A 12898-nucleotide genomic window follows, 5' to 3' on the forward strand; every position below is an offset into this window, starting at 1 on the left:
GAATTTACAATTCTGACATATTGTGTCCAAAGTAAAGTATTTGAGGATTTTAGTGGGAGTTTAGTTCTTCACATCTGAGCACCATCTTGACATTTTGTCCCAACATGCGATGAAAAATATTTCCAAATCTTGAAATTTTTCACAGAACTGAAATCAGATTTGCCAGCTTGCACTAGTTAGCGCAAAAGCCATTTCAAAAGAAAATGCAACTATTTGATATAAGTAGTGACAAGAACACATATTTTAGAACACAAAGGGCTAAAGTAAACTTCAGTTGTTGATTTTAACAACAAACAAATATTTCTGTAGTCACAGGGAGTGAGCCCAAGAGGCCTGGACACTGTTTGCACGTACTGAGCTCAGAAGTGCATTGGGATGCAGTGCCTGGAATTGCTCTTGCTTGTTCAGTACACAGGGGAAGGAAGGAAAGAAGAAAGAAGGTCTGTGAAGGCCAATGACATCTTACATCTCCAAAATCACCATCACATAAAGTGAAAACCTTTGCCCCACAGCTTATAAGAAGTTTCTCAAATTCCAAGTGCGTAAAAGATACTTTTCTATGGAAGCTGAGCTGCTTGTTGAATTTAAGTAGATCCTTGGTGCAATGTTGCACACAACTGAACTGTCAGAAGCATTTCTACTTAGCAACCGCATTGGCTGTTAGCCTGTCAGCACCACAGCAGTTATATATTTTCTGCCTTCTGCAGCACACCTTGATTCAGCTAGCTCACACACTAACACACAGCTTTAAGCTCAGAAGGAGGTGATGCCTTTGCCAGGACCCTAAATATTCTAATAGGGCTTAATGGCCTTGATCAACCTCACCTGGGGATTTCACACACCTCCTCTGCCCATTGGCTCAGGAGCCCCATCTAAGTTCAGGCTGTGCCAGGTGACCTGGGCTGGCTCTGGTTGATTGATTCCTTTTTCTCTTCTCTCCCTGAAGTTGTCAGAGGGTGTTTTTAACCTCATGGTCCCCTTGTATTCTGCATATACCTGAAGGGATTCACTGTAAAACTTGAAAATGGAAGTCTTGTAATATGTCACACTCTCAGCCTTTTAGGGTGATTTTTGTCAAGAAGCAAGTTATGTGTGTAATGACATATTTGTGGTGATAAAGATCAGTGTGTTAAGAGCAACATTAATTGAGTAACACAGCACCACGAGGTTTCATTGCAATTCATGAAGTTTTCTTAGCTTGTGAGCTGTGAAGTTTCTTAATATTACTACTATAAGTGGTCATTTGATATTGCTATGGTGTCTGGTTATTAAGGTACATTATAAAATATTAATGACCAGCTTTTTCATTCATCTAGTGAAACTTATTGCATGTAGCACTACTTAAATGATGAAGAAAACTTTTTTTTTAAAACAACCTTAGTAAATGGTTTTAAAGTTACTCTTTCTGTTTGAGATCCTGAGAATGGAGCAGAACAGCTTATCTGCAGGAGAAAAAATATGAAGCAAAATACTTGATGCTTTCAATTTCCTCCCCAAAATCACTGAAAATAATTAAAAATCACAAAGTATTATTGTATCTGTTTCTTTTTCAGTTCCTAGGTTGCAATTGTATAATTACTATGGACAGAAAGACGTGACCTATCTTGTGGTTTTTAAACTCTATTTGCAAGTACCAGTGGGTATAAAAAGATGACCTTCTACTTTTCTTCCGCAACAGTTATTTTTCCCATTAGCAACTCAGAGTAAGCTATATAGCTTCAAGCTATAAAATCTAGTTCTTGGTGTACACAGCTAAAATTTAGCACCCACTTATCAAATTTGAGAATGAAATTTTGCAGATAAGCAACTTGGTAACATATGACAATAAAACATGGGGTAAGTATTAACAGCATGTACCCTCTGCTGTTTCTGTTTATTTTAAATGGGCAACACTAGAGTTCAGTTAACACAAATGTGCTCCAGATAACCTATGGTGGTAGGAAATAATTGTTTTACTAGCAGTATTTGTGAGAGTTCTATTGCATTATGGAAATGCAAAGAGTTAGTCTAACTTTGCTTACCAAAATCAGTACACAGTTCCTCGAGAACAAAGAATCCCAAACGCTACATGAAATTTTCTCTAAAAATCAAATTTAGGATATAGCTGGAGACATTCTTCCCAGTGAAGCACAGGACTGAAAAGCTAAGCTTGCTGCTAGAGCCTGGAAGACCAGGCAGGCTGGGCAAGAGGCTGGAGCTGGCAAGTGGGCTTTGGTTCACAGTTCATCTAGCATGGTGTACGGGTTGCTGGCCTGCACTTAAGGCCAGGGTTCAGGTTTGATTGTGTCAAGTTTTGATGACAGTAGGGACTGAAGACCTATGTTTATCCTGGAAATTGCAAGGAATCTGGTGCTGATGCAGGAGCAGCAATGAAGATTCATGGCAGATTATTGGGTATCTGGTGGTCACTAGGCTGTAGATAGCTACAACGAGTGTTATGCTTAGGACTTAAGGCAGCAGACCTCTTTTTTTGCTTGCTTTGTTGCACTATGTGAGGTTTAAATCTCTGTAGCAGTTTTCCAACTTCCTTTTAATAAAATATTTGTGATTTGGACTTTTGTCTTTCACTCATAGGAATGCAAAGTAGTCCAAATATGAAGACCCAGGGAGCAAATACATCACTAATGCATCACAAATACATCACTTAATACAGCTAAGAAGAAATCTTCATAAACTTGTTTATGAAGATTTTGTAAAATCAAACAGTGGATGAACTTGCACCTGTAATCTCTTTCTTTAAAAAAAGTGCAATGTGACAAAACTGATATGAAAAATTTAACAAGTAACAATAGTGGCAAGATAGCATTGGATTGATTCACCACTGTCTCCAGTATCAATGAAGACCTAGTCTCACCTCATGCTCAAAGTGGGGAGAAGCAAAGTCATTATGACTATTTTTAAGCTGAAAATATTTGATCTGTGTGTTACTCTACAATGCTTTCCCTCCTCACGGTGCTAGTTTGCCTTGGGCTGCCCCAGGACAAGAAAGGAGGGGGAAAGAAATCAACTCAATCCCAACCTAAAACACAGAGAAAAACACAGCTACTCTCTATAGCATAGTGTAGAAGTCTATAAAAGAACAAAGTTCCACTTAAACTTTTATTCAACTTTTCTATTTGGTGCATTTTGAAAGTAGTAAGTGGAAATTATTATGATAATCATGAGAACATGGGACACAAATGGGAACTTACTAAAGTGATCAACACACTTTTGTTCAGAAAATAATAATGTAGCACTTGAGGAGAAGGGTTGGCATTTAAACAAAAGCTGATGCATATGAAGCAATGTTTTAAATTTGTAAAAAGGTGGCAATCCTTTGCTTGATTGCCACACATAGAAGCTGGAAATAAATTGCCTTTATAAACAAAAAGGTATTGTATTTTTTAATTATTGCTGATACAAAACTCTAAGTACACAAGAGAAGCAATGTTATTTTCTTAACTTAGACTACTACCTACTTCTTCTGAATAGGATCATTACTTTTATGATTTTTAGCTTCCATTCAGATTATAACATTTCTATAAAATCTATTTGCTTTTATATCAATACATTAAAAAGATTACATTACAAAGAATACATTACTACATTTGGAGAAAAACTCAAAGAGAAATGTCAAAAATAGTATCCTTTGGATGCTCTGTTTAGAGTATCTGATTAGTTGGCAGAACCAAGATTTGAAACCAATGGAAAATTTCTTCCGTGATAGAAATTGTAACCCAGTTGTTGAAAAAGGTGCACTCCCAGGCACAGCCTTCCTAAGTAAGAACTGCTAATTGGAGTAGGAGTAAGAAAACCCACCTCAGTGTAAATATATCCTTGCATATTTCCTGTAATCTTTAATCTTGGCAGTTATTTTAATGGAGATGAATTTCAACTTCTCTGCTAATGTAATGCAGTTTGTTGTCTAAAAGGCAGCCTGTTGCTGAATAGTTCTAGACAGATTTAATACTTCATTTATCAACAAAGAAACACGTGCTTACACTGGCTTTTCTGTGTAAATGAGCATGACAGGTAAGTTTTTAGAACTTTTGCACACAAGCTCATTTCACCACATAATTTTTCTATATTATATACATTTGAGGACTAGTTATTGTATAATAATGGCATGGTAATTAAGAATGCACTTTTCTATCGGCTCTTTGTAACAATTACATGTGATCAGGAATGAGAAAATGATGGAGGTAAGGGTATGCTTGTGTTAAGTGCATCTGAATCACAGCTAGTCTTATTCCAAGCATGACACCTTAGCAAAAAAGAAAATTTTACCTTCTGCTACAAGAGTTTATGATTCTGTACATGTCAAATATACAGGCCTCAAACAAAACTTGCCCCCAGGTTCATTCTGCTCTTCTCTGTCTCACCTTGACTTTTGCTAAGCTATCATGTAGAGCATTTCCATTTTCTACACCACAAAGAAAAAGAAAGATGAAGAAAATCATTCTATCAGTCACAGGTTAAGGAAAAAAAGCAAAATTCCCTCAGGCAGCTGGATTCTTTTACTTTTCCCTTTCTGGCTTTGAGACCAATCCAGGCTCCTGAAGTGCTAAGGAGAGCGCATGGCCTGTCTTTCAAGGCAGCACTGTCACCACAAAGATGTCCAGCAGAAGCCTGGCCTGGGGCTAAGGATTCTCTTTCAAGCAGCTTGGGGGAGACACCGAGGAGGCACCACAGTTTCATCTGAAAGCCATCAATTCATTGAAACATTGTGACAGTCAGCAGTGCAGATAACAGCAGGTTAAACTGCTATCCCTTATTGGTCTCAGACCAGCATGAGGCTTGTATGATTGAGCACAAAACCTATGAAATGTCTGACTAAATGTGAGAATATTACCAATTAAACCAGTTTGACACAAGGGCTCAAGACATCAATGTCTCTGTCTTCCAAGTTGCCTTGTGTGTTAGCTGAGTAAAACAGGTGGGGAAAAAAATAAGAAAAATAGAAATTCTTTCAAGTCTTTTAACTAAAAAGAGATAAATATGTAAAGATACAACTAAAGCAGTTTAAGGGAACAGGGTGTTTTTCAGTGAACAACCCCTCCCCCACCCCCCCTTGTTTCTAATATATTTTTACATCTCTGTGTTACTGAAAAAAAAATAAGCAGTGCATTTATTGGAAAAGTCTGACCTTTTTCACAGAGAGAAACTTAAGTCTGAAGCAAGCAAATGCTGTCAGCTGCAAATCACTTAATAATCATTTAAGTTTCACAGCATGTCTGGGTCACTGGAACAATGGTATGTACTAGGGGATAATTTAGTCCTCCTTTAGATCTAAGAAACATGGTGATATTTTGTACCAGTCTTTTTTCTTTTTTTTCTTTTTTCTTTTTTTTTTTTTAAGAGCAAAGAGGACTGCGAAATTGAAGTATCTTATCTTCAGCCATTTGGGGTCTACAGCTAATTCACTAAAAAGATAAAAAATTTAACACACTTTTCCATTTTTACATAAGTGATCTGACAAAGTTTCCTTTCAAGGTGCCTCCAAAAGAGATGAAGCCAACTCTCTTCTGCCACAAAGAAGGCTTTGTGTAGCTGCAGTGCAGTGGTTACAAGAAGGCAAAGTATGCTTTTGGAGTTCTTTTTCCAGCAATTATTAGACTATCAAACAGTAAAAATTAGAATAATATTCAACTCCCTCAAAAATATCTCAGCATTCAGACTTTGTGTAAGAGAAATAGTGTAGTTTAATACTACAATTAAGTCTATAATTGTGATTCAGCTATATCTAAAAATTGATACTTTTTAAGAAGGTAACATGTAAAAGACTAATTCTGTAAAACAACTAAGAAAGTCAGTTTACTTGAACCAGCAGAATTTGACCCAAATTATTATTTGCTTCTAATGTGGATCTTGTGTTGTGAAGTGTATGAAAAGAATTTCCAAATCAGCAACCCACAACTATAATTTGCCAGTATGTGGCTTCATATCAGAGGCTGCAATGAAGTGTTTGTTTTTATTCTGTGAAATATGGATGTCTCCCACAAAACACAGAATTGCACATGAATATAAACTTGGAGTAAAATAATCACTTGTTAGTACCAGAAAACTAAGCAAAATAGAAAATCGGAAGAAATTTTCTTAAATAGATTATTCTTAAACTTCATAACATTTAAGAGTTCAAAGGACCATTAAATCATCTAATCTGATCTTACCTATAGAGGTAAGGGGCCTTTAGATTTTACCCAGGTATCTGTACATATCCCTGTACATAAAACATTTCCATTCTCAGGTGATTAAGCTGTATGTCCCAAGTAAAGACAAGGGTTTGACTCTTGGTAGTGAAAGATGCTAGCTAAGCCAAGATGAATGGTATCAGCAGGCAAACCATACCAGTAGCTGCTAAAGGAAGCAAAAGTTCTTGTCAACCCAAGCCAGAGACAAGACTCTTTCCCATTTCCAAAGGTAAGTATTAGTATGAGCCTATTAAACACCTCAGCCTTGAAAGTAGTTCAGCACACATACCTCATCAAAACTTTCTTTCTAATAAACAGAATTAGTCCTCCTTGTAACTCTTCTGCAGTTCTGTTTTTGTGATCCTTCTCTGAACTGTCTCTAGGAACTTCCAAGGTTGGGCAAGGACAAATATAAAAGCGTAGGGGAAAGATTAAAAGTGTTGTTTGGAAATTACCTAACCATCAGTTTAGCAGGAGCTCCTATTAAAAAAAAAAATAAAAATCATGGAATGAGTAATCAAACTACATGTCAGCATGACTGACGTAACACTCATCATAGTTGTGTTGAAAACAAATTGGGTTAGATCATAGTTTCTGTGAAAGAGTAACATGCTTTGAAAGGGTAACACTTTTGTGCATAAGGAAGAGATAAGATATCATACACTCATCTTTTGTAGAGTTTTTAATACTTTTTCACATCTCTGCTTATACAAGTATTGCCTACTCCAGAGAAAACATGCACATTGAAGGTATAAAACTGGTGGGAAACCTATTTAGAAGTAGCTATCGTTAATTCACTATCATTTATCAATAAGAAAGGCTGTATCAGTGGGACTTTAGCAGGAGTCTGTCCTGGAGCTGATACTATTTGATGCATTAGTTCTTGAACTGGGTTGTAAAGCAAAGAGGAAGCTTTTTAAACTGGCAGTTATACCACTCTGTGAGGAACTGCAAGTGTTTTGGGCAGAGGGGCTATAATTCAAAGAGATCTTGACAAACAGGAAATAAATCTGAAAAAGGAGGCTACAATTCAGTAAGGATGAGTGCAAGACGTAGATGCACAGCAATAAGAATGCATACAAGTTGGGAAATGTTTAGCTCACAGCTGTGCTGAAAAGGATCTGAAACTACAGGGTTGACAAGCTGTATGTGAGTCAACAGTATCAATGCCATTGGTAAAAAGCACGCATGACTATTATGCAGAAGACTGGTAAGGCTATTATTTTACCTTTTTCAACTTTAAGCCCTTACTTGAAATACTGTGTTTAATTCAGGCACATTTTAAAAGAGATTTGGACCAGCTCTGGAGTCTAACAAGGAGCAACAGGCATGGCTGAAAATCTCTAACACACCATCTATGTATGAGGAAAGACCACAAGCACTGAGATTGTTCAGGCTGGAGAAAAGATTCAGGGAAAAAATTGTTTTACTGCTCAAATTCTGAAGAATGTTCCTCTTGACTGATGCAAAGAGGAAGGCAATAAACTACTCTCTTTGCAGGGAATAGGGGTAATATGGACGGAAGCAATAGAGAGAGACCTTATTAGCAGAGATAGACATGTGAATGTCCCACTCTACTCAGTGCTTGCCAGGCTGCACCTGCAGTACAGTTCTGGTCCCCACAATTCAAAAAAGATGTGGACAGCCTAGAGAGATTCCAAAGAGGGGCCACAAAGATGATCAAAGACTGAAGGAGTTAGGTCTTTTTCCCTGGAGAAGAGAAGGCTCAGAAGGAACTCATCGCTGTATTCCAGTACTTAAAGGGTGGCTACGTGGAAGCCAGAGGTTCTCTCTTCACAAGAAGCCACATGGAGAAGAGAAAGGGCAATGGGTACACGTTGCACTGGGAGAGGTTTAATCTCTATATAAGACAGAAATCGTGAAAGCAGTCAATCACTGGAACAGCCTCCCCAGAGACATGGTAGAAGCTCCATCAGTGGGGATTTTCGAGATGTAACTGGACAGCATGGTAGACATGCCCATCTAAGTAGACTCCCTTTCACATGAAAAGTTGGACCAGATTATCTTTTGAGATATTTTCTGACATTTTTTCTTCTTTGAACTTTCTCAGACCACAGGTAACAACACAGCAGGACACAGTAAGTGAAGTGGCTGTGGAAACTCCAGCTTTGGAAGATTTTTATGAACAGTCTATAATGATATATGTTATAGTTTGCCTTATATTAAAAAGGCAAAAGAGACTGCAGGTCACTTCAGAGTCCTGTGTTCTATGATCTGGGCCAAGCACATCAAAACAGACTTTTCTTTCCACAGCTCATTTGATTAGCACAAGTTGCTGCAACTACTAAAAGTGATAAGTAGAATTAATTCAATGAGCTAGGCCAAAAAAGGCAAGTTCTATCAGCTTATTAAAAAAAATGTTTGGGCAGTGTAAACAAAAGATGAGAGCTATGAAACATCAGAATTACATAGTAATGCAAAGTACGCTAGGAAAAGTACAGTAAAAAGAATAGTGAGAAATTAATTTCATAACCATTCACTAGTAACTGGACTTATATATGCATGTACTCCAGCTTTACCTAATAATGAAGAGAAGTGAGCTGCAGTGGGGAAATGGAAAACAAAAACCATTTAGACTGGAGATGATTCAATAAACACTATATGAAAGCTTCAGAGAGTTAGGGTAATAAAAAACTAATCTTCTAATCATGAAAGGATCTACAGGCCCAAGTAAGAGAAATAATCAAGAGACCAGAGACATGTAAAAGTAGAATAATTGAACCAAGAGCTGAAATGCTGAAAGGGACGATAATAGAAAACCACTGTATCTGATAAGTAGAAACAGGCTATGATCTCAGGAAAAGCCTGCTAGTAACATAATGACCATAGGCACGAAACAGTTTGCAAAATCATAAAACACCTTGCAAGAAACCTTGCCTATCAAAATACCAAAGAGATAAGTAAAAGTATCTAGTAATTATTTCAGGAGTAAATCAAGTAACCCTGATCCTGTTATTTTCCAATACATTGGTATTATGAAATAGATTTTCCATTTGACTGATGGATTTATTTACCTGCATCTGAGATCTTTGTCCCTGATGTGGTCAGGTTGCTGTGTCCTTGCTTTAAAAGGCCTTTTTACAGTCACAAGAAGCCAGTAGCAAAACACGTGGGTATTAAGTTCTGCATCCTGAAGCAAAAAACTTATCTCTATTCTCTTGCAGCAACAAGAAAGAGTTGCTGGCTTCAGATTACCTAGTTTAGCAGCAAGAAGATACAGAAAGACCGTAAGGAGCAGCTGAATCAGGAAAGAAAAAAAATATTACAAACACTGAAAAAGGAGGTAATACTATGTTAAGTACAAATTCTGACTGTGTTTCACGAGTAGACAGAGAAAGCCTGACAGAAAAACAGAGTATAGAAGGAAAAGAAGAAGGATCAAGCACAATTCCTAGACTTCTGGTTTCAGAAACAAAAGAACTTAGTATAATGAAATGAGAAACAAGGAAAAGAAAAACTTTTTGCCAAAAATTTATTTCTAAATGATGTCATGCCTGTACGTCAGGCAGGTAACAGAATCAAGACAGGCATGTAAGTAGGAGTTAGAAAATGTAGAACTGATAAAAAGGACAGAGAAACAACGGCTAAAATAGATGCTCATTATGCATCATGACAGGAAAAAGATATATAAAAAAGACCTGTCAAGACAGGATTCTTAAAGATCCCTAGAGATGGCAATAAAAGGTTATAGAGCTAGTCAACACTGAAAACTGAATGGTAGAAAAGTATCTTCAGTCTATTCCTGCTTTCTTGCTCAACAAAAAAGGCAGAACAGAGACTTAGATCTTGTCCATGCTGAATATTTGAATTGCAGGATTTTTTTTAAACTACAAGCATCTTTACAAGTAATTTGTAATTACTGTGCACAGTAGGGAGGAACGTTTTATGAAAAATAGTTTTCTGTTCCTTTTCCTCTCAAACATCAGACCATTTAGATGCTTAATTAGAAATTTTCTTCACTAAGTTTAATTTTGAGTTTGTTTTATACAGAAATTAATCTGAACGTCAACTAACACTGACTTCTAAAGCATCTTTATAAACCTCATATATAACTTTGACAGAATGGTGCATTTAAGTAAGACAAATTAAAGCTGAAGTTTTTATTTTTGCTGGGCAGATACCAAACCTGACTATAGCACAGTACCAGCACATCACCCTAATGGAGGCAAAATCACCAAATAACTCAGTGCCCATCACTGCAGAAATAAACTGCACATTAGGTTGCATGCAGAATTTCAGAACAAAACTGAGATTTCTCATGCTATTTAGGTCCAGATTGTTTAATGACAAAATGACACTCAGTCAAAACTTATTTCATCTTTCTTGGAGTTCAAATAAATTTTAAAACTCACTGCAAGTTATCTCAACTTTGACTGATATTTAGACAGCTCAAGCACAATGTCCTCTCTACAAAAACCAGCTCCTTCCTATGCATTGGCCAAGTGTAACACATTCAACTGGATCACCTAGAGTCCACCTAGAAAGGCAGACTCTTGGACTTCAGTACAAATCCAAAGTTGTGTTATCCCTTGGCTAATCACAAAAGGATGAAAAATTTTAATGGCTTTGATATAAAAAAATAAATTTCACAAAACTAATGTTTTTGATAAATATGGCCTGATAATTTGTCATGAAGACAAACTCACATTGTTTCATTTACCTCTCAGATACCTTCAGAGAAGGTCTAGCAATACTCCACAACAAAGCGATTAGAAACAAATAACAGCAAGGATGCACAATAGAATATTTGCAATGAAACTATTAAAGTATTCCCCAAGTAAAAAAATGGCAACTTTTTTGCTGACAATAGTGATTCTTACTCAAGAAACCAGTGGGAACATAGAAAGAAAGGAACCTTAATACAATACTAAATAAAACATCCCAGTGAGATAAACAATAATATTTAAAAAGATAGGCTTGAAGGCTTTGAAAAAAAAAGAGCTATGAGAACCTAGCAAAGGACTATGAACTAAAATCTTCAAACTGACCTGATAAAAACCCCAACCATTTAAAAGAAAGAAAAGATACCAGATGAAGCACATCAACAATTACATTCTAAAACAAAACAAGTGCATTTTAAAGAATAAATTAGTTTTCTGAAAAAAGATTATGGCAACTTGTCTACAAATAATATACTCTTAATCATAGGATACAATAGGGATATTCAGGAGATTCATTACTCTTTATTAAAGCTTATTGTATAGCTAATAACACAAAAGGAAAACAATTTCATTAAAACTTATGCAAAGATGCACTAGACACACAAGCAGAACGATGGTGTTTTGAAAAGTCAAAAAGCAACAATGCTGCACTTAGTTACAGACAAATTCTAGCTCCAATACCCAATGTTTCCAGAACACTTCAGAAAAATTAAACTTGATGCGCTATTACACTGCCATCCTGTGGCAAGGTATCAAAAGTTTTCTGCGAACACTTTCCAAATGATAATCCACTTTCAGAAAGACTGAATTCTTGTTCTGAAGACAGAAGAACATCAGCAGAGATTTAGCTATACCTCAGGAGATGTTGTGCAAAAACTACTAACTCTACTGAAAGACAATTTGAATCTATGGTTTCTGAAACATAGTTTTCTGGCAGTTAAACAAAAAGAGTTTATCTTATTCTTTTCCTCATGTTGTATAAGTATAAAAAATTATTATAAATAGATAATCTAGTATGCTGAACATATTGGTACACAATCTGAGATACGAGGGAGTATTAATGTGACTCTCCTATTAACTTCCACCCATTTAAAATGAAAAATAAAATTACTTATTAAAAATTTAGAAGTCTTACATTTCCCATTAATACGAGATCCAAGGATTGTGCCAATTCATAGGTCCAACATTGCTCCAAGTCTCTGCATTAAGATTGACAATTAAGGCTTGATTTTCTTAAAACATTTCAAAGTCCATTTCAAACATGTTCAAATAGAGGAAAAAAAGTAGGTTTCTTTAAATATTTTACTGAATTTTAACGGAAGAATTTTTTTGCTTGTCTTGAAGTAAAAAATGTACTAGACTGCGAAATAAGTTTTCTGCATTACAGAATTTTAGTTTTGGAAGAGCTATCACCCACAAGAAGGCAATGGAGCACAAGAAAATCCATACTCCAGAAAACACTTTGAGATGGTGACTGTGACTCAACAAAGTCAATGAGGATAAACACATGCAAAAGTTCTCTTCTAAGAAAGGACTGTTTATGTATCTACCTGAATTAAGGGTGCTCACTTCAGGATCAGAAGATAAGTCAAGGATTGAACCAACATGGAAATCTTTTCAGCTCAAAGAGTTTCAGGTCTCTGAAAAGTAGCCACAGAAATGCAGAATGCCAAATAAACACATACAGATGTCTATGCTGCTATATATAAAATCCACATATTTGGGGAACACCAGCTTTCCAGCATAGTCAGACCTTATGACTTCCTTTCAAAGCACTAGAAAATGAGCATGCAAGATGCAATAATCTCAGGATGCAAAACATCTTGCACAATTGGTCTCTAAGTTTTTTAAAGAAATAGGTGATTGACTTAGCTTTTGTGACACTTCTTTTTCCTATCAATATCATATAATTAAAATTCTTGTTTCAGTTGCCTCATAAATTAGTCAAGCTTCAACTTGTGTCAAACAATCAGACTGTTTGCTTTGAATACCCAATATCAGAAACTCAATTTCTTTTTGCTATTAAGAGAAAAATAACGCACTGAT

Source organism: Manacus vitellinus, unplaced genomic scaffold (assembly GCF_001715985.3).
Source record: "Manacus vitellinus isolate BGI_N305 unplaced genomic scaffold, ASM171598v3 scaffold_4_pilon, whole genome shotgun sequence".
In the NCBI taxonomy this organism is placed as follows: domain Eukaryota; kingdom Metazoa; phylum Chordata; class Aves; order Passeriformes; family Pipridae; genus Manacus; species Manacus vitellinus.